The sequence below is a fragment of the Rattus norvegicus genome, chromosome 16 (genome assembly GCF_021556685.1).
Source record: "Rattus norvegicus strain SHRSP/BbbUtx chromosome 16, alternate assembly SHRSP_T2T, whole genome shotgun sequence".
NCBI lineage: Eukaryota > Metazoa > Chordata > Mammalia > Rodentia > Muridae > Rattus > Rattus norvegicus.
This window is the reverse complement of record NC_141549.1, coordinates 56129200-56155060: the sequence shown is the minus strand read 5'-3', so window position 1 is coordinate 56155060 and position 25861 is coordinate 56129200. Positions and strand designations below refer to the sequence as shown.

Below are 25861 nucleotides of genomic sequence, written 5' to 3'. Positions count from 1 at the left end.
AAGTGGACATCAAACACCTGTGTGTGTCCCTTCTCAGTGCTCTGCTGGGGTCAGATTTGTGTTGTCTATCGCCCGGCATGTTTTGTTTGCATTTCACAGCAGAGGAAAGCTCCTCTCTGGCTTACACATGGCAATACGATTCATCCCTCTTTATGTGTCATGGTCCTGAACAGACCTCTGTGCCTCAACCACACCACCAAAATAAAAGAAGGACCAGCAGCAGGCAAAACTAACTTCATGAGCATATTAGACAAACATAATGGTGCTTTTTTTTTTTACGAGTTTCTTTGAAACATAAAACTCATTGTGAGTACATACTGAAGTTTTATGAATAAATCCAATAAATCCTCGGTTTCACATCATTACCATTAATACAAAAATTTATTTGCTATTTAAACTTCAGAGTAGGCATCAAACTACAGTAGTTACTACTGTTAATCTTTTGCGGCATTGTGTGCATGGCAGAAATGAGCAGTGGGAGATAATAAATCAATACGGAATGGCTTGTAATATAATTTTCCAAACCACTTATTAAGATCTCTTTTATAAAATACCAAAGACATTATTTCTATAGACCCATAAATGATGCGATAATCATATTTGCTAGTTTGTCTTTCTCGCTTGTAAAGTTGGAAAGTAAGCCACTTATTTGCCCATGAAATGACAGCAAAATCTTTACTCCTGTACAGAACATGGCTGCGGAAAAGATTGCACATTAAAAGCAACAGGAATCACAGAAATAATTCTCCCTTCTACTCCTCTGACATCCCTAAAAATGGACCCAGGAGAGGAAAAAAGATATTGGATGTCTTTGGTGAGATATTTTTCCCATTCAAAAGACTCATTTTCTGTATACTACATTTTCTCTTATCAAATGAAATTTGCTGGTACCTCCATATAGAGATTTCTTTTGAGTGATTTTGTTGGGGTCTTTATGTTAGGTTTTGGTATTGTGTACACAATAGTCTTTTTATAGACTCTATTCCCTTTTTGAGTCTGCTGTATTATTCTGAACACTACCTATATCGCCCATTGTTTGTTGGCAGATCTTGTGGGCATTTTCCCCAGTACCATACAAATTGGATCCTAAGAGACTTTTCTACTGAATATCTCTTTCATTACTGCTTCTTCTGTTTATTTCTAAAAATGTGTTAATACTGAGTGGTGCCAAAACAATGTGTGAAAGCCATCATGACATTGCATGAATACATTTTTGTTGTTGTTGTTGTTGTTTAAGAAAAAGATGCATTGCAATGTTTAAGCCAATTATGTGCAAGACAGACATGGGGGAGGCAGTGAAGTCAGGAGAGAGTGAATGATGGAGGATGGTTCTGATTGTCATAGAAATTCTGTCAATATCTGTGCACAAAGTCCTGTTGTTTCCAAATTTGCCTAAACACATCTATTTGATGTTGCTCTGTTTATTTAATGAGTTCCAAGCACTTCCCCATTTCTGTGTGCGCACACACTTATATGTGTGGTTGTGGATGGACTTAGTAATGAAGCAGAGGTGATACACTAGCCCTCAATTTCCCACAACCTGATTTCTAGAACCCTTGCCAGTTGCTTGATCTCAGTCATTACCATCTGGATTTACAAGGGCCTCTGTGGTTTGTCAACCTGACTCTATTTCCTTCACAGAAGGGATTAACTGAGAACAAAAGACCCACCCTTAGCATCCAGGGCACCATTCTCCATAGAGTGCGGGCAAGATAATAGAGGGGAGGTTTTAAAGCCCCAAGAGCTTACACAATGCTGACATGTGCCTGGATGCCAGCCTGGAGTTGCAAGGGATATGATCTTGCCTGCCAAATTTTAGTGTTCCGTTTCTGTCATTCCTTTCTTCTGCACCCCCCCCCCCATTCCTCCCTTGTAGAATGGTAATTTTTGCTCTATACTAGTGTATTTGGGGAGCATATACCTTTCCTTTTGATTTTTATAGGCGCCGATGAAAAAAATTTGCCTTGAATCTCATATTTCAACTTTCTTATGATGTTAGAAATATTGAGACTCCTGGAAATGGATTAAATATGTTTCTCATTTTAAGATAGACATGAGCCTTTTGAGGACATTTGTTATTGTAGAAAGATATTCTTAAGAAGATTTGCTTGGCAAGGCCCTGGGTTCGGTCCCCAGCTCCGAAAAAAAGAAAAAAAAAAAAAGAAGATTTGCTTGGGCCTCAGTTGACAGGATATGGATTTACAAAGGTGAATACTAGTTAGCCATTTAAGTGACTTTAGAAACACAGGAAATCAATGAAGTGTGTCTTTGCGTATGCTGATGTGGATGTTTCTGGAGAAGGTTAATCAAATGGAGGGAGACCTCCCTCGCGGTTGACACCATTCCAAACGCTGAGGACAGAGATGAATTTCAATGTGGAAAAAGAAAAATTGTATTGGCACTCTACCTTACTTCTATCAGAGTAACTGCTCGTCAATATCACTCCTCCCCACCATAATGTTGTCAAGTTTCTGAACCTGTTTCCTAAAATATTTATTGTTCCTTTTTAGTTGCTTGGGATATTCTGTTACAACATTGGAAAAGTGGCCAAAACAGTCATTTTCCCCCCTCTGTTTCCTATATTTCAAGATGTTATTTAAAATGAGTGCCTTCCACCCTTAGCGTGATTTCTCTCTACTGCCTGATTCCAGCACTGTGTGTTAACGTGGGTTCATTACTATTGTCTGCCCAATACAATTTTATAAGCCCAAGGTATTACTAAATATTACACTGTGGTTTGTAGTATCATGCTGCTTCTAAATTTTTGTCAATCACATAATTTTCAACAATCATAACCTACTAATTTCCTGCTATGTTATATTTGGCAAGACATTATAATGTGTTCCATTTTTTTTTTTTTTTATTAACTTGAGTATTTCTTATATACATTTCGAGTGTTATTCCCTTTCCCGGTTTCCGGGCAAACATCCCCCTCCCCCCTCCCCTTCCTTATGGGTGTTCCCCTCCCAACACTCCCCCCATTGCCGCCCTCCCCCCATAGACTAGTTCACTGTGGGTTCAGTCTTAGCAGGACCCAGGGCTTCCCCTTCCACTGGTGCTCTTACTAGGATATTCATTGCTACCTATGGGGTCAGAGTCCAGGGTCAGTCCATGTATAGTCTTTAGGTAGTGGCTTAGTCCCTGGAAGCTCTGGTTGCTTGGCATTGTTGTACTTTTGGGGTCTCGAGCCCCTTCAAGCTCTTCCAGTTCTTTCTCTGATTCCTTCAATAGGGGACCTATTCTCAGTTCAGTGGTTTGCTGCTGGCATTCGCCTCTATATTTGATGTATTCTGGCTGTGTCTCTCAGGAGCGATCTACATCCGGCTCCTGTCGGTCTGCACTTCTTTGCTTCATCCATCTTGTCTAATTGGGTGGCTGTATATGTATGGGCCACATGTGGGGCAGGCTCTGAATGGGTGTTCCTTCAGTCTCTGTTTTAATCTTTGCCTCTCCCTTCCCTGCCAAGGGTATTCTTTTTCCTCATTTAAAGAAGGAGTGAAGCATTCACATTTTGATCATCCGTCTTGAGTTTCGTTTGTTCTAGGGATCTAGGGTAATTCAAGCATTTGGGCTAATAGCCACTTATCAATGAGTGCATACCATGTATGTCTTTCTGTGATTGGGTTAGCTCACTCAGGATGATATTTTCCAGTTCCAACCATTTGCCTACGAATTTCATAAACTCGTTGTTTTTGATAGCTGAGTAATATTCCATTGTGTAGATGTACCACATTTTCTGTATCCATTCCTCTGTTGAAGGGCATCTGGGTTCTTTCCAGCTTCTGGCTATTATAAATAAGGCTGCGATGAACATAGTGGAGCACGTGTCTCTTTTATATGTTGAGGCATCTTTTGGGTATATGCCCAAGAGAGGTATAGCTGGATCATCAGGCAGTTCAATGTCCAATTTTCTGAGGAACCTCCAGACTGATTTCCAGAATGGTTTTACCAGTCTGCAATCCCACCAACAATGGAGGAGTGTTCCTCTTTCTCCACATCCTCGCCAGCATCTGCTGTCACCTGAGTTTTTGATCTTAGCCAATCGCACTGGTGTGAGGTGAAATCTCAGGGTTGTTTTGATTTGCATTTCCCTTATGACTAAAGATGTTGAACATTTCTTTAGGTGTTTCTCAGCCATTCGGCATTCCTCAGCTGTGAATTCTTTGTTTAGCTCTGAACCCCATTTTTTAATAGGGTTATTTGTTTCCCTGCGGTCTAACTTCTTGAGTTCTTTGTATATTTTGGAAATAAGGCCTCTATCTGTTGTAGGATTGGTAAAGATCTTTTCCCAATCTGTTGGTTGCCGTTTTGTCCTAACCAAAGTGTCCTTTGCCTTACAGAAGCTTTGCAGTTTTATGAGATCCCATTTGTCGATTCTTGATCTTAGAGCATAATCCATTGGTGTTTTGTTCAGGAAATTTTTTCCAGTGCCCATGTGTTCCAGATGCTTCCCTAGTTTTTCTTCTATTAGTTTGAGTGTGTCTGGTTTGATGTGGAGGTCCTTGATCCACTTGGACTTAAGCTTTGTACAGGGTGATAAGGATGGATCGATCTGCATTCTTCTACATGTTGCCCTCCAGTTGAACCAGCACCATTTGCTGAAAATACTATCTTTTTTCCATTGGATGGTTTTGGCTCCTTTGTCAAAAATCAAGTGACCATAGGTGTGTGGGTTCATTTCTGGGTCTTCAATTCTATTCCATTGGTCTATCTGTCTGTCTCTGTACCAATACCATGCAGTTTTTATCACTATTGCTCTGTAATACTGCTTGAGTTCAGGGATAGTGATTCCCCCTGAAGTCCTTTTATTGTTGAGGATAGCTTTAGCTATCCTGGGTTTTTTGTTATTCCAGATGAATTTGCAAATTGTTCTGTCTAACTCTTTGAAGAATTGGATTGGTATTTTGATGGGGATTGCATTGAATCTGTAGATTGCTTTTGGTAAGATGGCCATTTTTACCATATTAATCCTGCCAATCCATGAGCATGGGAGATCTTTCCATCTTCTGAGGTCTTCTTCAATTTCTTTCCTCAGTGTCTTGAAGTTCTTATTGTACAGATCTTTTACTTGCTTGGTTAAAGTCACACCGAGGTACTTTATATTATTTGGGTCTATTATGAAGGGTGTCGTTTCCCTAATTTCTTTTTCGGCTTGTTTCTCTTTCGTATAGAGGAAGGCAACTGATTTATTTGAGTTAATTTTATACCCAGCCACTTTGCTGAAGTTGTTTATCAGCTTTAGTAGTTCTCTGGTGGAACTTTTGGGATCACTTAAATATACTATCATGTCATCTGCAAATAGTGATATTTTGACTTCTTCTTTTCCGATCTGTATCCCCTTGATCTCCTTTTGTTGTCTGATTGCTCTGGCTAGAACTTCAAGAACTATATTGAATAAGTAGGGAGAGAGTGGGCAGCCTTGTCTAGTCCCTGATTTTAGTGGGATTGCTTCGAGTTTCTCTCCATTTAGTTTAATGTTAGCAACTGGTTTGCTGTATATGGCTTTTACTATGTTTAGGTATGGGCCTTGAATTCCTATTCTTTCCAGGACTTTTATCATGAAGGGGTGTTGAATTTTGTCAAATGCTTTCTCAGCATCTAATGAAATGATCATGTGGTTCTGTTCTTTCAGTTTGTTTATATAATGGATCACGTTGATGGTTTTCCGTATATTAAACCATCCCTGCATGCCTGGGATGAAGCCTACTTGATCATGGTGGATGATTGTTTTGATGTGCTCTTGAATTCGGTTTGCCAGAATTTTATTGAGTATTTTTGCGTCGATATTCATAAGGGAAATTGGTCTGAAGTTCTCTTTCTTTGTTGTGTCTTTGTGTGGTTTAGGTATAAGAGTAATTGTGGCTTCATAGAAGGAATTCGGTAGGGCTCCATCTGTTTCAATTTTGTGGAATAGTTTGGATAATATTGGTATGAGGTCTTCTATGAAGGTTTGATAGAATTCTGCACTAAACCCGCTGGACCTGGGCTCTTTTTGGTTGGGAGACCTTTAATGACTGCTTCTATTTCCTTAGGAGTTATGGGGTTGTTTAACTGGTTTATCTGTTCCTGATTTAACTTCGATACCTGGTATCTGTCTAGGAAATTGTCCATTTCCTGAAGATTTTCAAATTTTGTTGAATATAGGTTTTTATAGTAAGATCTGATGATTTTTTGAATTTCCTCCGAATCTGTAGTTATGTCTCCCTTTTCATTTCTGATTTTGTTAATTTGGACACACTCTCTGTGTCCTCTCGTTAGTCTGGCTAAGGGTTTATCTATCTTGTTGATTTTCTCAAAGAACCAACTTTTGGTTCTGTTGATTCTTTCTATGGTCCTTTTTGTTTCTACTTGGTTGATTTCAGCTCTGAGTTTGATTATTTCCTGCCTTCTACTCCTCCTGGGTGTATTTGCTTCTTTTTGTTCTAGAGCTTTTAGGTGTGCTGTCAAGCTGCTGACATATGCTCTTTCCTGTTTCTTTCTGCAGGCACTCAGCGCTATGAGTTTTCCTCTTAGCACAGCTTTCATTGTGTCCCATAAGTTTGAGTATGTTGTATCTTCATTTTCATTAAATTCTAAAAAGTTTTTAATTTCTTTCTTTATTTCTTCCTTGACCAGGTTATCATTGAGTAGAGCATTGTTCAATTTCCACGTATATGTGGGCATTCTTCCCTTATTGTTATTGAAGACCAGTTTTAGGCCGTGGTGGTCCGATAGCACGCATGGGATTATTTCTATCTTTCTGTACCTGTTGAGGCCCGTTTTTTGACCAATTATATGGTCAATTTTGGAGAAAGTACCATGAGGAGCTGAGAAGAAGGTATATCCTTTTGCTTTAGGATAGAATGTTCTATAAATATCCGTTAAGTCCATTTGGCTCATGACTTCTCTTAGTCTGTCTACATCACTGTTTAATTTCTGTTTCCATGATCTGTCCATTGATGAGAGTGGGGTGTTGAAATCTCCCACTATTATTGTGTGAGGTGCAATGTGTGTTTTGAGCTTTAGTAAGGTTTCTTTTACATATGTAGGTGCCCTTGTATTTGGGGCATAGATATTTAGGATTGAGAGTTCATCTTGGTTGATTTTTCCTTTGATGAATATGAAGTGTCCTTCCTTATCTTTTTTGATGACTTTTAGTTGGAAATTGATTTTATTTGATATTAGAATGGCTACTCCAGCTTGCTTCTTCTGACCATTTGCTTGGAAAGTTGTTTTCCAGCCTTTCACTCTGAGGTAGTGTCTGTCTTTGTTTCTGAGGTGTGTTTCCTGTAGGCAGCAGAATGCAGGGTCCTCGTTGCGTATCCAGTTTGTTAATCTATGTCTTTTTATTGGGGAGTTGAGGCCATTGATATTGAGAGATATTAAGGAATAGTGATTATTGCTTCCCGTTATATAAAAATATGGAACGCTTCACGAATTTGCGTGTCATCCTTGCGCAGGGGCCATGCTAATCTTCTCTGTATCGTTCCAATTTTAGTATATGTGCTGCCGAAGCGAGCACGTGTTCCATTTATATATGCCTTTACTATACTGTTAAACTTATTCTTTCTGTCACAAATGCTCTCAATTAATTCAGTTGTTGTTGTTATTGTTGTTGTTGTTGTTAATGTCAACACTTGTATTTAAGCCCAATTTTTCCACTATTGTTTTATTTGGGCATTTTTATTTTATTCAAGTTGGAATTGGGTATAGCTTTTGTAATTTTCATTATTTCATTTTATGCATATTAGCGCTTTGCCTGCATGTATGTACTTTGGATGTGTACCTGATGCACAAGTTGTCAGAAGAGGGCATCCTTTGGATTCTCTAGAACTGGAATTACATGTGATCGTGATCTACCATGTAGGATACAAAGATTGAACTCAGGTCCTCTGCAAGAGTTTCAAGTGTCCTTAAACACTGAGCCATGCTTCCAGTCCTAATAGTTGGGTGGGAGACCATGCAGTAATTTCCCCGTATATGTTGACATGTAAGCTGGTGTCACTACACTGCTCTTCTTCGGGCAGCCATGATGCTGACACTTCACAGGTGCATATTCCCTGTCATTTCTATGGAACAATCTTTCTGTCCCCTCTTCCATGATCTTCCTGATCCTCCAGTATGGAGATTGCATTGTAGGTGTTTCCATTGGGGTTGTAACAGTCACTGATCCTCACAGTTTGAGCAGTTGTGCATCTCTGTAGTAGTCCCTCTCTCCTGCTAAGAGAGACCTCTTTAGTGAGAGTGAGAGATACATTTACCTTTGGACGTAAGTATTTAGTATTTATGATAAGTATTAGAAAGTTGTTAGAAATGCATTTATTTAGAAACCTGGAATAGTATGTCCTCCTCATGGACCTACATCCTCTTCAGTAAGTCATAAGCTAAATTCACAGTATCAGGCATGGCTTCAGTCCTTTTGAGTGAACCTGAAGTCCAATTTGACAGCTTTTGCTTGCCTCCCCCCTCCAAAAGAAATGTACCACTATCGTACCATTGTTGATATTTTGCCAGTTGAGCCTTGTCATGGTTCATAGGCTTCACAACTGGAGAGGACTACCAAGTGTTCCCCTCGCTTGACAGCTTGCATAGGACCTTCTGATCCTGTGAGATCCACTCCTCAGGGACAGACTTCTAGATCAGTTGCAACTTGATTCTTCTAAGTCCTATGTCCAAAGTGTGTGGTGTCTTAAATAATAGGGACTTACCTTTACATTCAATTCTGTGAGGTAACCAAGGGCAATAGCAATAGTCAGTATATTTTGGGGTCTTTTGGACTCCCTTGATTAGCAATTAAAGAGCAGGTTTCTCATGCCTGTTACTGGGGTTCTGCTAAATACTCTATGGCTGTTGGGGGAAACATTGTCTAGTGACAGACACTTAAGTGACATAACTCCACTATTAAAACAATAATGCGGGCTAATATCCACTTATCAGGGAGTGCATCCCATGTGTGTTCTTTTGTGACTGGGTTACTTCACTCAGGATGATATTTTCTAGTTCATCCATTTGCCAATTTCATGAAGTCATTGTTTTTGATAGCTGAGTAGTAGTACTTCATTGTGTAGATGTATCACATTTTCTGTATCCATTCCTCTGTTGAAGGACAACTGGGTTCTTTCTAGCTTCTGGCTATTATAAATAATTCTGCTATGGTGTGAAGGCTCATTTCCCCAATGTAGAGGAATGCCAGGGTGTTGACTTAGGAGTGGGTGGGTAGGAGTGGGAACATATTCCTAGAAGCAGGGGGAGGGGAAAGGAAGATAGGAGGGGGAAAGGGGATAATATTTGAAATGTAAATACATAAAATATCTAATAAAAATAAAATTAGTGCAGGAAACTCATGCGTGTGTACACGTGCATGTGTGTGTCTATATGAGTGTATGTGTGCATGCATATGTGCGTATGTATATGCATATGTTGTGTATGTGTGTGGGTGTGGGTATGTTGTGGGGGCTGGGTGCACGTGTTTGTGTGTGAATGCGTGTGTTGTGTGTGTGAGTCTGTGTGTGTGTGCATGTGATTTTGTGTGCCGGTGTTTGTGTGTGCATGCGTGCGTGCGTGCGTGCGTGCGCGCGCGCGTGTGTGTGTGTGTGTGTGTGTGTGTGTGTGTGTGTGTATGTGTGTCTGTTCATCACAGCAGTGGGAAGAGGTCAGAGGACAAGTTGTAGGACCCACAGATTAAACTAAAGCCATCAGTGTTTTACCCACCCCAAGTGTTTTGCCTACTGAGCCATCTCTAACCCCACAATCTTGTTCTCTGGATCATTCAGTTATTGTGGTAGGAAGTGAGAGAAATTCAACTGAAAATTGCTTTTACAGAAAAGGAACTTCAATCACTTGTGAGAATGATGAGTCTTGTGATGGAGCAATTGTCACAGAGTTGTACTGGCTCTAAGTAGCCACATATAGAGGGGCAAAAGTGCTGAGAGAAAGTCATCTCCCCAGAGAAGGATTTTTCCCTTGCAATTTAGTATTGTTTTAAAATGATGAAAAAATAAAAACTATGCTTTTCCCTTCAATATCTCCTTTTCTTGATATAAACTTTTATTAATAATATAAACCATCTCCATAGTTTTATATTTCCAAACATGAAACAAAGTATATTCAGAAAAGTTGAGTTTCCATCTTGTCTCACAGACTTTATTCCATTTACCTGTTTCTGTTTCTTTAGGTGGTTACTGAACCATTTTTAAGAATAAATATTACTTTATACTTAGTTGTTTATAATATATACTTGTATTCACACATATATATATATAAATGGTGGACACATATTCATATAACAGAGAACTATATTAGACATGTGTAATGTTAGTTTGTATGGCTGGACTATACGTATTTAACTTAAGTATAATCTACTTTTTATGTATTATAGTAGCAAGTATAAATATATTTCTTGATCCCTCTACCCCAAATACATGGAATAAGGAGTATTGTGCTCAGTTGTACACAATGTTTGTTGTAAATCCTTTCATTTTTGTTTTTTGAGACAAGATCTCCCTGTGTAGTCTTAGCTGTCCCGAGAACTACTTGCCTCTGCCCCCAGCCTGGTAGGATCAGAGGTGTATGGTGATACATAGGTAAATTATCTGTTTTACATTCCCTACTATGCCATTTCTAGTCAATACTATAAAAATATAAAGCAGCATGGGAGTTTTTATTTTTCATCAGACCAGTGTTGGCTCATGAAAATTGATTTTTTTTTTCAAAATGGCCTTGCTTACGGGCATAGTTGTTTGACAAGTTTTGAGTTTGTTTAATAATCACAGTGAAATAATGTTTAACTTCACAGTTCTTGCTTATCACATACAATTATCCACTGTTTCCTAAGCATGGCATTTATCTCTCTTACCTGGAATGGCTTGCTCCCATGCATTAATTTCTACCTTAGTACTTTACTTACAATCTATGTCAAATGGGCCAATGTGATCTGCCTTTTCAGGGCTGCCGCTACATGGTTTTCCTTGATACTATTAGCATACCGTGTGCTGATTAATCATAGCCATTGCTCCGTGTTATTAAACTTCTACTGCCTTCTTCTCAGATCCAAGTTCCTCTGGGACAAGACTGAGCCATTCAGTCTATTATTAATCTGTTGAATGCATGTTCCACTGCTATCAGTTCAGTTGGCAAATCGTGTCCATGTTCTTTTCTGTCTTCTCATCTACTCAGCATGATGTGCAAATGCAGATGAGATATGAGATACCATTCTGGCAGGAAAATGTGTAGCTATGTACTGACATACCAGCAGTGCCCTTGGGTTACACACACACACACACACACACACACACACACACACACACATTTATTTATTTAAATACATACATATATATATTTCTTATATATAAATGGATGTGAAATGGAGTTGAGGAGATACAACAATAACTGCATTTTCTAGAGATAGATATTTAAAATTTTTTTTCTTAACTTGCAGTTAAGTATTCTTTCTAGATCACTGGGCCATGCATTTTCATTCCTTGAATTGGAAATAAATATGGGACTTCCCCCTCTTTGTTTATAACACTAAAAATCATTTCCTTAAAAAGCCCCCCTGAGATTATAGAATCCCAACTATGCTTTCAGATGTTAGAAAATAAAGAACAATAAGAAAACAAATTAGATTTTTAATGAAATGAAATTCCTATATATATATTTAATAAGACTTTCTTTAATTATTTAAAAATGAATTTTCCTGTTTTGCTTAAATGTTTATTCTATGATTCAAGAAATTTTATTACTACATTTATAAAATCATTGCATTAAAGTTCTCTACTTTGAAATTAACTTCAATATAAATATACTATATAGAAAAATATGATACTTTATGTGATAATTTAGTAGTGAAACTGAATTACATGCTTTTACCAAAAGAATTGAAGAAAAATAATTTGCTGAAAATACACACAGCAATTTGTTCAAAAGAAGTCATAGCTTACTCAGTACTATATTTAGTAAATTCCTTATGTTAAACAATTAATCAAAATAAGAGTTTTTGGTTATTATAAAAAAGGCAGATTATGTAATTTTATATTATCTTTAGTTTATTGATAATAAAAAATCATCATTTTGACATTGAATTAAGAATTGATATCATTAGAAAATTTTCTTACAGCATTCTTTTGAGATAGTCTCTGGATATAAGATATGATTTATTTCTTGGAATTTCCCAAAGATGGCATGCAATCATAATGATGTTCGTAATACACTTATGTTACAATTAAGAGACAACGGTATTGTGAGCATTAGTGTTATTTGTCAACTTGATAAAATCTAGAGTCCTTTGGGTAAGAGGTCTCTAGAATTTTTTGTGGAGAATTATTCTAACTGTATTTTAGTTGATATGGAAAGATACATCTTTACTGGTGATGAAGTAATCTTTGGGTTGAAGCCTACTGCACTGACTAGAATAAGATGAGGAGCTGGACGCCCCCATCTGTCTCTCTTGCTTCTTCACTGTGGGTGTATGTGACTAACTCCTACAAAGCCCCTGTTGTTGCGCCTTTTCTGCCATGACATACTCTAAATTAGAACTGTGGACCAGCATTAGCCCCTTCTCCTTTAAAGAGCTTTAGACAGAGTATTTCATCACAACAGCAGGCAAAGAAGCTAAGCTAGAAAAACATGTAGCTCGGTGTATGTGGTGTTTCTGTAGATTGCTCTTTTCTGAGTCTCTCTCGGGTTTCTTTTATATCTTGTGTTTACCTTTGTGTTTACTCTCCCATATCTGCTTAGCACTGCTAGCTTTCTTCCCCAAAGTGTCTAATTGACACACACTAAATATGAATTCCTCTTCTCTGATGTCCTGGTCTATGATCAGTGAGAAGCATGGAAGGAAATCAAGGAAAAGGTATAGAGAATCAAATTTTATTCTTCTGGCCTTCTCCGTGACAGATGCCCATGACCTGATTGTCAATTCAAGAAAGCCTGTGACACATTGCAAGTGGTTCCCTACAAAGGTCTCTTCAAAGTTGGGCAACAATTACTTCCATGCTTAGTCTTGAAAACAATTCTGAGTTATCAACTCCAATCTATTGCACCAGCTCTTTACAAATATTTTCAGTTTTCACCTTTGGAAATAGTCATCTATACTGATCTCTTAAAACAACCAATTTGAATGAGCCATCTGTTTCCAAACAGGACTTTAACCAAGACATGCACTTTTCTGTGCATTATCCATAAACACCATCACATGGTCCTTTAATTTTTATGGATATTTGTTAGTGTTCATACATATGGCATCTGAATAGACATCTCATAATGCATTTGCATAGACCTATACCACAAGCGAAAATGAGAGCTAGCCCTGCAAAATAAAGTATGCCTGCAATCACTTTGTAGTCCATAAACTTTATTCAGATGCACAGCGTCTCACTCGAAGTCACATTTCTCATCTTTAGAACACAATCATAATTAGCTCGTCTCTGTTTGCCCTACCTAACACATCTTATAAACTACAAATTGGAATGTAAGAGCCTAAAAGCACACTACCAAGATTAAATGACAGATGACAGCCCAACAACACAAAAGGTGACAGAAAATATAAATAGAAGACATAAGCCTTAAAAAACACAGCTGTCTAGAGCAAAAGCAAAAATAAACATTTGCAGACACCTTGGTAGGCTTTGGGGCATCATTATCTCTCATCGAGATGATAAACTCATGTGTGTATTAGTGATCCCCAGGTGCATATATTATGCCTGTGAATACAGGAAGGCATAAAAAGTATCATGAAAAATCTTGTCAGTGATAATTGAATTTTGCTTAAAAACTATTTGTAACTTGATGAAGCAGTATTTAGTTTTCTGAGATACGGTATAATTTTTTTGCTGGAATTTTATATGATTTCCACATGAAAAGTGAAAAGTACTTAACTGTTTACATTTATTCTTCTACCCACTACTATTTATTTTCTCTATCCACTCCTGATTTAAATGTTGATTGTTTCAATACATCTGATACTATTCTTTCCAGCTGTTTGGTCTCTCAAATTCCTAACTTCTTGAGTAATCTTGTTTTCCACTCCAACTTAGCAAAACACCAAGCCTTGTGATTACCAATGGATAGTAGCTTCTACATTCTATGTGCTCACATTTTCTGACCACTCCTTTCTATATTGTAACCCAGTCAGTTTAGGAAAAAACCTCTATAAAAATTTAAATTAAGCCTTTTAAATCTCTCTAATACAAGTTCAACTCCCACCATTTTTACCATCGTGAGGTTTAATTGTAACCCCACTATGGATTGTTGTGGTGGTTTGGATGAGTGGTCCCTATAAGCGCATATATTTGAATGCTTAGTCACTAGGGAGTAGACCTGTTTGAAATGATTAGAGGGACTAAGAGGTGTGTGCTTCTTAGTATAGCTGTAGTCTTGTTGGAAAAAAGTGTCTCACTGGGCTTTGAGGTTTCTAAATCTCATGTCAGGACTCTCTCTCTCTCTCTCTCTCTCTCTCTCTCTCTCTCTCTCTCTCTCTCCCCGCTCCCTACAAATTAGGTTATAGAACTCTCAGTTACTTGTCCAGCATCATATCTTCCTGTCTTCCATCACGCTTCCTGCCATGATAAAGGACTAAGCCTCGGAAATTATAAGAAAGCTCCCAATGAAGTATTTTCTTTTCTAAGAGTTACTTTGGTCATGGTTTCTCTTCACAACAATAGAACAGTGATTAATACAATTATGATCCCTTTGTAATATTCATATTACATGTCAATCTAGGGAACTAATATGATTTCTCAGGTTTTCGAATATCTTAAACTTTGCTGAAAATTCACTATTTGGTTATGAGAGTTTCTGTCCGAAATTTACATTGAGAAAGAAATCTCCATTACCAAACATGTAAATTTCATGCTCACAAAACAATGTAAGATATTTCATTTATAATGTCGATCAATATGAAGTTAGATATAACCTATAAGAATCATAAAACATAGCATTAGAATACTGAAGAAAGAGATTTTCAGAAGATAATTACATTGAATTTTTAAATGACATTTTACAACCTTAATTTCACTATCAAAATCATTTTCATGCTATTATTATGGTTCATTTTACCTTTATATGTTGCTTAAATCAGTGATTGGAACAGATCTGACCTTTGGATAGATATTTGCACTCACAAGAAAACAAGTAGGAAAAGAGCAAACATGAACTGCTTCAAGTAGATGCTATGACAGAAAGACTTAGGACTCACAGAATCATGATACCCACTCCCACTGTGAGAAGCCATTGTGCTTATGTAAATAGGATTCTAAATTCAATTTTCTCTTTTTAATTTAGGAAGATTCTTCTAAAAATGTACATTCTTGATGGACAGACCAGAGTTGCATACATATGTACATAGTAGCCATTTTTCATATCCAGTCTGGATATTCAAGGGTTCTCTTTTCAGCTTTAAAAACACTGTTGGCTGCTCCTCTCTAAGAACCTTGGCTAACTTCTAGCACATGACATAATCAAACACAGATGTGAACGAAGTGTTCCTCATTAGTAGGTCTGACAGGATCAATCACTGCCTGTTGACTCTTCCAAGAGAATTAAAATGTGCACTTACAAAACAAGTATTTGCAGAGCAGAGAAAAATTCTTGTTATGCACAATGGGTGCAAGGCTGAAATGAGAAAGAGTAAACAGGGCAGTCTGCATTCACAATGTAGTGACGATTCTCTCCAGGGATAAAAAGGTCTTCAATGATATAAATCTATAATTCACTCTTAATAATTGACACTGAGAAAGTCTTCAACAAATGTGCTTTGTAGTCAGTAAATCACTGTGAGAAACAAGGTACATGGGGCTGGGGAGTTCCATATTGAGTTATGAAAGCAGCAGCATATGGAATCGCTGGCTGGAGTTTCAAAGGCTGCACAGAACTAGAGAGTGACAGCCTGCTTCCACTCAGATGAGGTTCCTGGATTCTATCTGCAATTTAGATGCAATTCCCAATTTGAATTTTCTCTGAAGCTGACAATGAGGGATTAGACATCACAATAAAGGAGACATTATTTTTCTCCAGGTTTTGATGACCTCAAAAGATTATCTAGAATTATTATTCAAATATAAGTATTTAATGACTCTCAGAAATCAATACAAGGAGAAATTCACACTGAACAAAAATAGATATCATATTCATCATCATGCTTTCTCATGGTTTTAACTATTAATCATTATAAAATATCTCTACCTGGATAAGAATTTTGGTTGATATTTTATCTTCAACTTGTCATATGCGGTGAGATTAGCTTTTCTGTAGCAACTTTTTAATCTAGCATCTCTTGTGTATTTTTAGTTAACAAGGACTTTATTGTTGACCAAACAGAAGTCATTTCCTCATGTCACCTTTCTCTAACAGACTTCTCAGTTGACTTACTACCTCTTTTGACTTGCTGTCTTTGTCTACCTTATGTTTTTATAACAAAACACTGTTAGTGGGATATTTATAGAGACATAGGATGACATAACAATGCCTTTAATTTAATTTTATTTATTTGTGTTCATCTTGCTCTTTGTACAGAGTCAGGTTACTGTTCTGGGGTAGTTATAACCTAAAAAAATCACTTTGGAAATTTTTATATAACCAATAAATACTCCTGTTGTGTGCTTATCTTAAAATTTTCTTTTAAATCCTTTTTTAAAAATAATAATGACATTTCATACATAGGTACAACTATTTTTATCTCATCCATCTTCCATGACATACTCAAACACACCCCAAGACCCATCACCCTACCTTCCTCCCAAATTAATATTCTATTATTATGTGTTATTTTATTGGAATATCTATTATTCCTATTATTAGTCCACTAAGCCAATTTAGTGCTAGCCATGTGCAGTGAAGTGGTTTGTATCTCTGCCAGCAAGTTTCCAAAAGATAATGTTTCATGGCTCTTTTCCTCACTCTCAAAATAATGCAGTCTAATCCCATATCCCTTGGTTGCCCATCATAACTAAGTGGTAAGATCGCATTGCTAAAAGTACCATCGATTTTTATTGTAAGACAGCAACAAATAAATCTCACCTTTACAGTAACCTTTCTCCTGCTGGCTAGCTTTCATAGTTCTGGAAGTTATCATGCAGGTTGCTTGGGTGAGAAAAGACATCAATAGTCTTCTCCAACATCACATGTAGCTTGCTACATCTGCAAAGCAAGCTATGGCCATATGTAATAGTTGAGTGATGGTTTGGGGATAACTAACTACTTTCTGGCTGGATTTGAGCCTGTTCCACTGAAGGAATTACATATCTGGTACTGTGAACCTTGTCAAAGTCCACGAGTGGAGAGTTCACAGGCCCTACTGAAGAACCTACTGGTGTTTTGACAAAAGATCATGTTGCACAACTTTTTTTCTTGTACAACTACTTTCTTAATTCTTATAACCACTACATTCTAGCTGTCATTGTTTATGATAGCAAATCAGTAATCTTAACAAATTTGTAGAATATTTGATTATTTTTTCTCAATTTGTCTTTAAGACTATCTTTTTACATTTGAATATTTCTGTGTATCTACTTTTTGAAAAATTATTAATTAATTTATATATATATATATATATATATATATATATATATATATATATGCACGAATACCAGCTCCCTCTCCTTCACACAGTACTCCCTCACACAGGTACTTCCCCCATTCATCCTCTCCTTCTCCTGTGAGAAGGGGAAGCCTCATCCTCCCTGGCACATTACCTCACTGCAGTACTTGTTGCATCCCCTCCCACTTAGGCTAGACATTGCCACCCAGCTGGGGCAACAAGATCCACAGGCAACCAACAGATTCGGGGACAACTCCCACTTTAGTTTTGGGGGAACCTGCATGAAGAGCAAGCTGCCTTTCTGCTACATATGTGCAGGGGTCCTAGGACCAGGGCATGCTCATTCTTTGGTTGATAGTTCAGTATCTGGGAATGCTGAATGTCCAAGTTAGCTGACTCTTCTCAAGTCCCTTAGTTTCCTACAAGACTTCCTGAGCTTCATCTAAACTTTGTCTGTGGGTCTCTGTTTCTATTGGCTGCTGGATGGAGTTTCTCAGAAGAGAGTTATGTTGGCTCCGGTCTGCAAGCATAACAAAGTATCATTAATAGTGTAGGGGTTAGTTATTCCTGCATGTGGGGTGGGTCTCTATTTTTGGCTAGTCATTGGTTAGACATTCCCCCCATCTCTGCTCTACTTTTGTCTCTGCACATCTTGTAGGTAGGACATATTTTGGGTCAAAAGTTTTATGAGAGGGTTGATGTCTTTATCTGTCCTCTTGGAGTCCTGACTGGCTACAGGAAATAGACAGTTTAGGATCCATATCCCCCTCTGCTAAGAGTCTCAGCTATAGTAGCCCCCATAGCACACTAACAAATCCTAGAGATGCCACCCTGTTAATTTCTGTTCTCTCTTCCCTGAACTCACTACACCTAATCCTTGCCCCACTTTTCTCTCCCACCCAGTTCCCTCACTTCATCCACCTTCCATGTCTATTTGATTTCCTCTTCTGAGAAAGAACCAACCATTCTCCCTGGACTCTTTAAGTTATTTGGCTTCTTTGGTTGTGTGGTTTGTATCAAACCTTGAACTTTATGGATAATATCCACTTATAAATGAGTACATACCATGAATGTCCTTTTGAATCTGGGATAACTCACTCAGGATATTTTCCAGTTTCATCCGTTTGCCTGCAAAATTCATGATGTCCTTGTTTTTAACAGCTGAGTAGTATTCCATTATGCAAAGCAAAATAAGTCTAAGATTCTACCTTATATTCATCAGAATGGCTAAGGTGAAAAGCTCAAGGTAAAGCACATGCTGGCAAGGTTGGAGAACAAAGAAAACACTCCTCCACTGTTGTTGTCACTGAACACTTGCACAACTATTTGCACAACCATTACCTCGAAGTCAATTGGGCAGTTTTTCAGGAAAATGAAAATATTTATACCTTAAGATCCAGCTATACCACTCATGATCATATACCTAAAAGATACTACACAATCCCACAAAGAAACTTGCTCAACTGTGATCATTGCTGCATTATTTGTAATAGCCAGAAACAAGAAACAACCTAGAGGCCCCTCAACTGAAAAATGGGGGGGAAAAGTGGTTCATTTACACAATGGCAAGTAACTACTTTTATTCTTGGAGCTTTTTGTGCACCTTAGATATGAGCATCTGTGATTTAATCAAGTTTGGGGGACATTTTAAAATATATTTCTTCAGTATTACCTCATTCCTTTTATGGAATGAAGTGCACACTTTCAATTGATAGTCAAATGGATGGGGAGATGGTTCAGTGGATATAGTGGATAATACTTGACACATGAGGACACAAACTTAGATCCAGTGACTCCATGAAAAGCCAGGTGTAGTAATACTTTTCTCTAATTACAATGTTTGTATAGTGATATAGGAGCCAGAGACAAAAGAAATCCCAGAAGTTGGCAGGGCAGGAAACTTAATATCCTAACAGCAAATAATAAGGGATTCTTCTTCCTGTAAGTTAGAAAGTGAAGATGGATATCTGAGATTGTCCTATGAGCTCCATGTGTGTATTGTGGCACAAGGGTACTTGTATTCACACAGAGAAACATGCAAACATTCATAAACCCACAGATACTCACTAGTAACTCAAATCTGTTAATTTTTTTCTACAAAATTCATCAGCTATATTTATTTGCTAGTCTCATATCTACATGAATCTCATTTTCCTACTTCTTCACATACCTTATAAAATTTATTGAAAGCCAATATCCTTAGATTGTATGCTGTTAACTATTGGATGTATATTATTTGTACTGGGACTTGTCATGATGTTTTATTAATTGACATATTTGAGTGCATTTTTGTAATATTCTACATGTCTTTAGGAAAAATAGAATTTTTTTGCCAATGGATTCAAACAATAATAAGATTTGGAATCCATGGGTCCATTAAAGATATCATAATAGAATTGAATTTTAACACTAAGTTTTAAGTAATACTGGCCTTGATGTTACATTGGGCATTGAATACCTTCAGTATAAAAGTTAATTTAAGAATGATTAACTTTAGTTAAACCAGATAGTCATTAGGAATAATGTACTCATACTAAGACAGATAGATAGATTATGAATTAGATAGGCAAGTAGACATATTGGTTGGTAGAAGTTTATTTGAAAGGTAGCAAGAATTAATAAGAAAAATGTTATTTTTTTAAAAGGTGGCCCTGATTCTCTATATTTCCATGTACTTGGATAAATTTGGTGTACAGCAACAGGGCATTCTACTGCTCTACTCTGGATACATCCTGACTACTTTAGCCAGAGTACAAAGTAAGCAAAAGCAAAATGTAATGGTTTGAAATACTACTGTCTAGGCTTGCTTTCTCTTGCTTGTCTGTATTCATTGTTAAAATTCACAGGGATTGGCTACTGGGAGGTAGACACATGGGGTTCAACAATGGTGTCACAATGCACATTTGATAGTATTCAAAATCAAGAAACTAGAGTGAATGTTACCTCAACAATGATCTGTAGAGTTTTAACCATGATCTGCCTATACAGTGAAATACCAAAATAACAAATCCCAGCCTGTATCAAAGTGCACAAATACACACATACACACAAAAACATACACACAAGCACACACACAAGTGCACACACACACATGCACATACACAGAAAGAATCAAGAACAAAAAGTAAACAAAACAAAACAAAAAACAAGAAAACAAGCTAGAAATCATTTTAGTCTGGAACACAAATGAGGTTTTGTACCAGATTGTTACAAAGACAGTTACATAACTGTCATGTTGGTATTTGTTTTTCTTTCTATCATGTTGTCTTCAGCTTCAAACTCACTTTAACAGAGAAAAATGCATGGATGAATTTAAAGACATACAAACAGTTTAAAATAAAAACGTTGTAATTATAAGAACATAAGCCAGTATAAATTCTTCCAAATTTCTAGAGACACTTGGAATGGATAATAGAATTACTTAAAAGCACATGAATTTTATTCATAACTGGTCAGTAGACAGCATACACAGAATGTGAAAGACTGGTTTTTATTTGTTTAATGCCTCTATGCTATCTTCCTAAGTTCATTATGTTTACTTTTGTAAGTTTTGTCTCTGTATTGATATAATCCTATCATCTCTGTTTTAAACTGAAATATGACCTCATTTCCATGCTACAGTTTCTCCTTTTAAGTTGCTGGTTTTCTGTCCCTTTGGTCATCTCATACCTAGGTTCTTCTTTACAGAAGCTGATTATCACCCTTGTGTCTACAATATAAGATAATCCTGTACTACACTTTTACCCCCTTAGATATCCTTCAATGGACATCATTATACATTCCTGTTCAATTCATTGACTTTGAAGATCTTATTAATATAAATCAGTAAAAATAATTTTGCCCTATTATGTGGAATTTTTGAGCTTGAATTTACTTAAAGTTTTTGTTCAACAAGTATATTTCATAACATGACAAAATTGAATAATTTCTTTACTAATTTTCCCACAAAACAATGTGATCTTGTTCTTTAAAAAAAATCAAGGGTTAGAGAGATGGCTCAGTGGTTAAGAGCACTGTCTGTTCTTCCAGAGGTCCTGAGTCCAATTCCCAGCAACCCTATGGTGGCTCACAACCATCTGTAATGGGATCTGGTGCCCTCTTCTGGCCTGTAGGCATACACATAGGTGGAACACTGTAGACATAGTGACTAAATCTTTTTTAAAATTTTTTTAAAAAAAAAATCAAGCCTTCCAGTGGAAATAATCAAACCCATGGCTACCGTCACCCAGGTAGAAACAAAAAGAACTATACAAAGAATCAACAAAACCAAGAGCTGGTTCTTTGAGAAAATCAACAAAATAGAAAAACTCTTAGCCAGACTAACCAGAGGGTACAGAGAGAGTATCCAAATTAACAAAACCAGAAATGAAAAGGGAGACATAACAAAATAATCTGAGGAAATTTAAAAAATCACCAGATCCTACTACGAAAGCCTATATTCAACAAAACTTAATAATCTGGAAGATATGGACAATTTTCTAGACAAATACCAGGTACCAAAATTAAATCAGGAACAGATAAACCATCTAAACAACCCCATGACTACTAAAGAAATAGAAGCAGTTATTAAAAGTCTCCCAAAAACAAAAAAAAAGCCCAGGACCAGTTGGGTTTAGTGCAGAATTCTATCAGACCTTCAAAGAAGACCTAATATCAATACTCTTCAAACTATGTTACAAAATACAAACAGAAGAAATACTACACAATTTGTTCTGTGAATCCACAACTATGCTTATACCTAAACCACCAAAACCCAAACAAAGAAAGAGAACCAAAGAACTTCAAACCAATTCCCCTTATGAATGTTGATGCCAAAATACCCAATAAGATTCTAGCAAACTGAAGCCAAGAACACATCAAAATGATCATCCATCTTGATCAAGTAGGCTTCATCCCAGGGATGCAGGGATGGTTCAATATATGGAAATCCAACAGTGTAGTCTACTAGATAAACAAACTCAAAGGGAAAAAAATGCATGATCATCTCACTAGATGAAGAGAAAACATTTGACAAAATTCAACATCCCTCCATGATAAAAGTCTTTGTAGATCAGGAATTCAAGGCCCAAACCTAAACATAGTAAAATCAACATATATCAAATGAGTAGCCAACATCAAACTAAATGGAGAGAAACTTGAAGCAATAATATTTAAATCTGGGACCAGACAAAGCTGCCCACTCTCTCACTACCTAATCAATATAGACTTCAAGTCCTAGCCAGAGTAATTAGACAATAAAAGGAAGTCAAAGGGATACAAATTGGAAAAATACAATAGGGGTACAAAATTTGCAGATGATATAATAGGATACTTAAATGACCCCAAAATTCTGCCAGAGTACCCCTACAGCTGAAAAGTAACTTCAGCAAAGTGGTTTGATATAAAATTCATTGAAACAAATCAGTAACCTTCCTCAACTCAAAGGATAAACAGGCTGAGAAAGAAATTAGGGAAATGACACCCTTCACAATAGTCACAAATAATGTACAAATACCTCAGTGTGACTCTAACCAAGCAAGTGAAAAATCTGTATGATAAGAACTTCAAGTCTCTGAAGAAAAAAATTGAAGAAAACCTTAGAAGATGGAAAGATCTCCCATGATCATGGATTGGCAGGATTAATATAGTAAAAATGGCCATCTTGCCAAAGCAATCTACAGATTCAATGTAATCCCCATCAAAATTCCAACTCAATTCTTCACAGAGTTAGAAATAGCAATTTGCAGACTCATGTGGAATAACAAAAAACCAAGGACAGCAAAAACTATTCTCAAAAATAAAAGACTTCTGGGGGAATGACTATCCCTAACAGCTGTATTACAGAGCAATCATGATAAAAACTATATGGTATTGGTACACAGACAAGCAGGTAGATCAATGGGATGGAATTGAAAACCCAGAAATGAACCCACACACCTATGGTCACTTGATGTTTGACAAAGGAGCTAAGACCAACCAGTGGAAAAAGTCAGCATTTTCAACAAATGGTGCTGGTTCAATTGGCTGACAACATGTAAAAGAATGCAAATTGATCCATTCTTACTTCCTTGTACAAAGCTCAAGTCCAAATGTATCAAGGACTTCCACATAAAATCAGATACACTGAAACTAATAGAAAAGAGAGCAGGGAAGAGTCTTGAGCACATAGGCACAGGGAAATATTTCCTTCACAGAACACCAATGGTTTATGCTCTAAGATCAACGATCGACAAATGGAACCTCATAACATTGCAAACTTCTGTAAGGCGAAGGACACTGTCATTAGGACAAAATGACAACCAACAGATTGGGAAAAGATCCTTATCAATTTTGCATCTGAGAGAAGGCTAATATCTAATATATACAAAGAACTCAAGAAGATAGGCTGCAGAGAATCAAATAACCCTTTTAAAATATGGGGTTCAGATCTAAACAAACAGTTCTCAACTGAGGAATACCGAATGGCTGAGAAGCACCTAAAGAAATGTTCAGCATCCTTAGTCATCAGGGAAACACAAGTCAAATCAACCCTGAGATTCTACCTCACACCAGTCAGAATGGTTAAGATTAAAACCTCAGGTAACAACAGATGCTAGCAAGGATGTGAGAAAGAGGAACACTCCTCCATTGTTGGTGGGATTGCAAGCTGGTACAACCACTCTGGAAATCAGTCTGGAGATTCCTCAGAAAACTGGATATAGTACTACCTGAGGACCCATCCCAAATGATATTCCAATATATAACAAGGACACATGATCCACTATGTTCATAACAGCTTATTTATAATAGCCAAAAGCTGAAAATAACCCAGATGTCCTTCAATAGAGGAATGGATACAGGAAATGTGATACATCTATACAATGGAGTACTACTCAGCTATCAAAAACAATGACTTCATGAAATTCACTAGCAAACTAGAAAACATCAACCTGAGTGAGGTAACCCAGTCACAAAAGAATACATATGGTATGCACTCACTGATAAGTGAATATTAGCCAAAAAGCTCAAAATACTCAAGATATAATTCACAGACCACATGAAGCTCAAGAAGAAGGAAGATCAAAGTGTGGACACTCCAGTCCTTAGAATCGGGAACAAAATACTCACAAAGACAAAATGTGGAGCAGGGACTGAAGGTCATCCAGAGACTGCCCCACCTGGGTATCAATTTCATATACAATCACCAAACCCAGACACTATTGCTGATGCCAAGAAGTGCATGCTGACAGGAGCCTGATATAGCTGTCTCCTGAGAGGCTCTGCCAGATCTAGACAAATACAGAGCTGGATGCTTGCAGCCAACCATTGGACTAAGAATAGGGTCCCCAATGAAGAAGTTAGAGAAAGGACTGAAGAGGCTGACGGGGTTTGCCACCCTATAAGAAAAACAGCCATATCAACCAACCAGACCATCCCCCCCAAGAGCTTCCAGGGACTAAATCACCAACCAAAGGGTACACATGGAGTGGCCCATGGCTCCAGCTGCATATGTAGCAGATGGCCTTGCCGGACATCAATGGGAGGAGAGTCCCTTTGTCCTGTGAATACTCAATGCCCCAGTGTAGGAGAATGCCAGGGCAAGGAGGTGGGAGGGAGTAGGTTTGTGGGGGGGCACCCTCATGGAGGCAGGGGGTGGGGATAGAATAGGGGGATTTCTTGAGGGGAAATGGGGAATGGTTATACCGTTCTTCACATTGATACCATCAAACTTCTTTCTTTATGCCCCTATCTGTGCTCTGCTTGAATGAAAAGTCTAAATGTGGTAGTTGTTTGAGTTAAGGTTGGCCAAATGCTTAGTCACTAGGAAGTTAAACTATTGAGAAAGATGAAAAGGGTTAGGACTTGTGGCCTTGTTGGAGAAAATGTGTCACTAGGGGTAGGTTCGGAGAAGCCCACATGAGGCCCAGAATCAATCTCTCTCTCTGTCTCTGTCTCTGTCTCTGTCTCTGTCTCTGTCTCTGTCTCTGCCTCTGTGTCTCTGTGTCTCTGTGTCTATGTCTGTCTGTGTCTCTCTGTCTCTTCTGTCTCTCTCTATCTCTCTGTGTACCTCCCCACTCTCTGTCTGTATCTCCTTTCTTTCTTTGCCTGTGAATCTCGATGTAGCTCTCAGGTACTGTTGAAGAGCATATGTACTACTACGCTCCCTTCCATGACGGTAATGAGTTAAGCATCTGAAACTATAAGGAAGTGCACAATTAAATATTTTCCATGATGAAAGTTTCTTTGGTCATGGTGTCTCTTCCCAGCAATAGAACTGTGACTAACAAAAATGTTCTTGTTATTTTCCTTTAAATTTATGTAATAACCTGATCTTCTTAAGCCAACTTTCCTTCCATCTCATTTTATTCTTAATAGGAAGTGATCTCATCA

At 37.5% G+C, this 25861-nt stretch overlaps 1 protein-coding gene and 1 non-coding gene across 1 annotated transcript; both read right to left on the bottom strand.

Moving 5' to 3' along the window:
- Erich1 (glutamate-rich 1) overlaps window positions 1-25861 on the bottom strand; it is a gene marked incomplete at its 5' end in the record, with an annotated part of 52793804 nt that overhangs the window by 27509303 nt on the left and 25258640 nt on the right.
- Window positions 7395-7501, bottom strand: LOC120097644 (U6 spliceosomal RNA). The gene has a single exon (XR_015640589.1). It is a non-coding gene; the product is annotated as a U6 spliceosomal RNA (small nuclear RNA).